This window comes from Camellia sinensis, chromosome 7, assembly GCF_055761805.1.
Source record: "Camellia sinensis isolate YWXY chromosome 7, ASM5576180v1, whole genome shotgun sequence".
NCBI classification, from domain to species: Eukaryota; Viridiplantae; Streptophyta; class Magnoliopsida; order Ericales; family Theaceae; genus Camellia; species Camellia sinensis.
In genome coordinates this window covers 81,607,889-81,614,203 of record NC_138967.1, presented here as the reverse complement: position 1 = coordinate 81,614,203, position 6,315 = coordinate 81,607,889, and positions in this window count along the sequence as shown.

Here is a 6,315-nt window from a genome sequence, read left to right as displayed (position 1 = left end):
GAGTCGCCACCTAAATATTTTTTTATGGGAGAATTTAGGAAACCCTGACTCGGTGCCGAAGGCCACATGTCCGTCATCACCGGAGTTGTCTCAGCTCGGGAGCTTGGGTACGATCGGGGAAGGTCAGCTATGAGCACCCCCTTTCGCCCGGTCCGAAGACCGGCCTCTACTAACCGTGATATCCGTTTTTGAAAACTTTATGTGTTCTTAAACCAATTATTAGCCTAGAATTACTATGTTATGCGCGCAGCAAACAAGTATAGACTAGATTGTCTAATTTGGAAGTAAGCATTGCATATCCGTTTGTTTTGGAAAACGTTTTGGATTTGCTACTCGCAAGTAGGCTAAAACACGGATTTCAATGAGTTCTTCCAACTCAAACAATCCAACCTTCACCCACAGGCGTCCAAGCAGTTTATAACACATAAGCATCTAGCCACATGTTAAGCATACTGTCATGGCAACATTCACACTCATGCGATATGCTAAAGCGGAAATACTTACATCGTACTCCGTGCCAAAACAAAGAACTCGTTAGCAAACATGCATGATCCAAGTCCATGTTAAGTGCCTAATGCATCGCATACAAAGTGTTGCTAGAATAGGCTCGGCTATCCTAAACATGGCATGTGAGAATGCACAACTATCACATATTCAGTTTAGAATTTAAAGTACAAATGCAGTTAGCATGATGTACCGAGCCTAATGTATGTAGTACAAATGCATGAATGCACGCATGCATAGCATAAGGTATGCTAATTTAAACATGCCCTAATCTACCATCGTAAGCAGGTAAATAAAAGGGAAGAAAGACGTGAGGTTGGAAGACATACACACACTCACGCACACTTATTACAGATTTGCCCTCGCTCGGAGGGACCAAATAAATATTACAGATTAATTAACTACGCAAGCTAATTAATATTACAAATTAATTAATTTAATTAACAAATTAAATTAAGCTAAAGAAAAACAGTAAACCGCCTCGGGAAACGTGCCGCCATGCATAGGCTGCCTCTGTTTTCCTTCCTTCACTCCTCTGGAAGCTGTCAAAACCTCAGGACTGCATCCCTGGACACTGGGGAGTGCCACCGGCTGAGTGGAATCACCACTGGCACTGGTGTGTAGCCATCGGCACAAAATGAAGCTGTCGGCAGAGAAATTGTTGCCGGCCGGCACCTTACACTGCCGGTCGGCAGAATGTTCCTGCAGAATCTGCAAATGACAGCAACAGAGGGCAAGGCAAAGCATGGCAGCACAATTCAAGGCATATATGCACCAACCATGTCCCTTATCATGATAATGACTCAAAGGGGCATGTGCCTCGATTCTCGGACCACCAATCACGCATTTCCATGCATGATGGCCCAAAGAACCAAGTATGCAACTTTGATTTCAAATGCAATGCAAACCAATCAAACCAAACAAGGCCCAATTCCTATCATCAAGTCAAGGAACAAGGCATGCATGCAAGATGCAATGCAACCTAAGCATACAAACTAAGAATGCAACATGGCATGGTGACAAGCTTATGCAAGCATACAAGCAAACATAGGGGCATGCAAATGGATGCAAAGATGGAGTTATGCATGAATTAGGCAACTCTAAATAGGCCTAAAACAGTAGCCATTAATGCCCAAAAATGGAGACCAAAACACATGCACACATACATATGTTGGAAGGCCAACACTTAGGCACAAATTAGACAACCCTCAAGCACACTTGAAAGGGACAATCATGAACAATTAGCATGCAACATGAGCTCTAAAATCATGTTATAAAATGATGCCAAATCAATATTAAACAAGACAAGCAAGTGTATGCAAGCATGGTCCAAGTACTTGAAGCAAGTCATGAAGCTTTGAAGCATGTTTATCACACCAAACATGGCATGCATTAAACTACTAAAACAGATTTTTAGCATGTCAAAACAAGGCCAAAGGACTCCTTAGATGGCATCTAAGTGACTCAAATACAAAGGCATACACAATGACCAAAACATGGAGCACGCAACACATGCTTCCAAAGCATTAAAGAGACATGCAAGGTAATCAAACAAGCATGGAAATGGGACTGAAATAACATATAAAGTGACCCCAAATCACCAAATCGATGCAAAGATGTCATGCTACACATGCACATACTCAAGGCCAACAAGCCCAAATACAAAGGAGCTATATCAAGCATGCCAAAATCAACCCAAACACTTATGGAAAGACCTAAAACATGGCAAAATATGCACATAATCTTCACAAGACTAAGCCTAAAACATGCTCCCACAAAGGCTAACAACCTAAGGCACATTAAGGCATAAACAAGGCATTACATGGCAACTATGCTAAGCATGCATGGAGTACCAAAACCAATTTAAAATCATGTTATATTATGGATATATAAGCATGAAAAACAGCCCAAACATGTTCAACACACACTCAAGCATAATGCTCTCTCAAGAGGCCAAAACATGCCCTTTTCAAGGACAACAAGGAGAGGGGGTGGCCCTCTCCTTCTTGGGACTTCAAGGCATCATCTTCCCAACTGAAATCCCTCAAGATTTCAGTGGTGAAGAGACCCCAACACCAAAATCCCGGAGCTAGCACAAAATGGCCCAAAATGAGGCCTTTCAAGGCCTAAGGGGGGTCAACCACCCTCAAACAACAAAACACTCTTAATAAACAATAAAGAGGGCCTAAAAATAGAACTTTTTTATGTTATACAATAAGCACAAAAATAGCTCTAAGACAGGTAGAAAATCAATGCAAAAATGGGGAATAAAGGTGTAAGTTTCTTACCCTTGATGATCCCTTCACAAATGGTGCTCCAATGGCCTCCTCTATCTTGAATCCAACACCAAAACTTCAAAACCAGTCCTTTAGAACCTCAAGAGCCAAAGGAAGGTGAAACACTAGGTGTTTGTGTGCAATAATAAGACACAAAACACCTAGTGCACAAATGAGAGGGAAAGAGATATAGAAAATGTATCTAACTCAAACCCTAGAACCAGAGCACAACAATGGCTGTTTTTGCTCTCAAAATATCTTTACTCTCTAACCTAAGTCCTCCCTTTTCATTTAGAGAGAGCCTCCCTCTATAAGTCTTGTAAAGCTTACAAGACAAGCTTTACAAGAGGGAGATCCCTCCATACACGTGTATGGAGGGATGCAAAAGCAAGACAGCTGTCTAAAAATATTTACAAAAGCAGATGAACAGCAATCGGCCGGCCAAAAATGCCATCTTGGCCAAAAAGAGTGCCGGCCGGCACTAAATAGTGCTGACCGGCAACAAAAAGTGCCGGCCGGCAATAAACATTGCCGGTGGCAGCAAACACCAGCCGGTGGCCTCTAGCCACTGCCGGTGATGGGTGGGGATGGTCTACAAGCCCTACCCTGCCCTTCCAAGGCAAAGCACAAGTGTTTGGTGCAAAACTAGACCCTAAACGGTCGAGTTCGGAGATCCTGAGGCAAGGCACGCGAGCCAAGGCCTCCGGGAACTCCAAACGAACACAAACATGGATAATCACCAAGTGTTCAAACGGTGACGTCCAAGTCTTGAGGACGGTCAAAAATGGGGTGTCTACAGTCTTGCATTAAGATGAGTATGACTTTGTAACGCTGAACGGTCTATATGTTGAGAAGATGTGTTCATGTATGTTTGGTCGTGCTAGAGAGTAGTGGTGGGAGTTCCCTACCATGAATTATTTTGTCAGGGCGACTCGTTAAATTTTGAGTTAAGGGTTGAGAATGTGATGAACGTGTGAAGGCGGATCTTGTTGTATGTTGAGTATAATTAATGTGATGAAAGTCGGATTAGGTGAAAATGTTTTTAGGAGAAATAAAATGGATATTATGTGGTATTTTGTCACAAATGGAAAATATGGTTAACATGTAATAATTGTTAATGTAACACCCTCAAAATAATGACACTGAACCCAACAATATAAACCTACATTTATATATAAAAGATCCACATTCTTCAATTCATCAGAGTATTTCATTACAAAAGTATTACATTTTGACAACAAAAGCAAATGCCCTACGGGCTTACAGCTTTCCAAGTTAACACTTGGTTACAAAAGAGGGTACTAACTCAATTACACAATAAGCCCTTGGCTTGAATTTACACGTAACACATCCAAAAGGAAATAAGACAACAAAAGTTTGTCCGTCTATAGCCTCCCAAGCTATGTCCTTGGAGGTGGCATGCTACCTCTACCTGAAAATGATGTTCCCATATAGGGTGAGCCACAGCCCAGTAGAAATATACTACACCAACTATGAACAATGACTAAGAAATTAGCAACTGATAGATGGTCAACACTGACACTTCCATTTACATCTTATTACGTTTCCATGACGGTTAAGTCTAGGTTACAATTCACCTTCCATTTCTTATTCAACTTTGAGTTTGGAAACAAGGCTCAATACTCTGGTATTAAAACATAAGATGGGATTATAGTTCATCACTAGAATATTTTCGAAATTTGAGGTGGATACACGTTTTGGTGTTGTACCAATAACACATAAACTATTTCCATACATCACAAACGATGATGACATGCATTTTAGTGCTATATCAAATCAAACAAACTTTTCAATAGATAAGCATATGAGCTATATCACTACCATAACCGATAAGCATATGAGCTATATCAATACTTCAGCAAATAAGCATATGAGCTATATTCAATACTACAACAGATAAGCATATGAGTTGTATCAACATTCCAATAGATAAGCATATGAGCTATATCAACATTCCAATAGATAAGCATATGAGCTGTATTAACATTCCAATAGATAAGCATATGAGCTGTATCAACACTTCAATAGATAAGCATATGAGCTGTATCATCACTACGATGGGAGAGCATATGAGCTGCATCCCCGGGTTCATCCCCCATCTCCCCTTAACCATTAACCGGTTTAGAGGTACATCCCCCATCTTTCCCTAAACCGTGGAGTACATCCCCCACCTCCTCTCATACACAAGTAATGCATATAAACACAGAATCACATATGCAATCAATCAATACATAAAATTAATGTATTCTATCAACCGTCTACACATAATGCATATAAACACATTGGTCACATGCACAATCCACAGATACATAAAGTTAATGTATTTTATCAACCGTCATACTCTATGACACATCCAATTGATTAGTTTTAGTTTGCCTAATCATCATGCATTGTCTACAACAATCAACACTACCCTCCACCGGTAGCCCAAAGCAATTATTTCTAAGCGGGAAATAAATGCACTAATAGATAATATATCAACACTCTCAAATCAACTCCTCGTTTTCTTCAATTAATTATATGCATTAATTAATTAAACCAATAAGGGCAAATTACCATGATTCACAAAACAACCCTAAGGTTCTATTTCTATCACTGTCCCAACATTAATCTCATTTCTCTATGCCTGACATACATATAGGTTTATATATCTAAAACCCCAACTTTTGTAAAATTGCACAAAGGCCCAAACTTTCTCAAAATTACCCAACAACCCCCCAACATATCAAAATGCGAAAATTCAAAGACAAAGCTCATAAGATGGAGTAGGTTATCCCTACCTCAAAGTTTGAGCTCCAATGGAGATGAAGACCAAAACCAAAATGCTCCAAATTCTGAAATTTTCAGATTAAAATGTAGCCCTCGACGATCAACACAACTTTCGTAAAGACCAAAAGTGAGAAAACAACTCTTACTAAATCAAATCTAAGAGAGAAGGGCCGGTTTTAGAGTGAGAAGCTCTGAAAATGGCTTTTTGGAAAAGTAAGAGAGAGAAAAGATCTTGAAAAAGTGATCCAAAAGTCGGATCTCGGATTTATATAAAAGTTGCCCCGCTCGAGCGTCAAACTCCCCGCTCGAGCGTCACTCACAGACTCTCGCTCGAGCGTCAACAATCCCGCTCGAGCGGCGGATACACACTCTCAGAACTTTTGCAGACAGGTCTCCCGCTTGAGCTTCCAACTCCCCGCTCGAGCGGCACTCACACAATCCTGCTCGAGCGGCCAATCCCACGCTCGAGCGTCGAACACTGCACAGGAAATACTGGATGGGTGAAACTCCCGCTCGAGCGCCAAAACCCCCGCTCGAGCGGACAGGTCAAAATCAGGGCAACTAGTTTTGGTTTCTAATCTCAACCAACCTGTAACAAATCTGCCCAACACATCCTATAACTCAAATACAAAGTAAGAAAGGATGTACACCAGGTAATAATCAACTACTATCATCCACGGACATATGTCCGGATCACTGTACAACAAGGGTAAACCCGGGATCGCTATAGTTAAACTGTAAATGG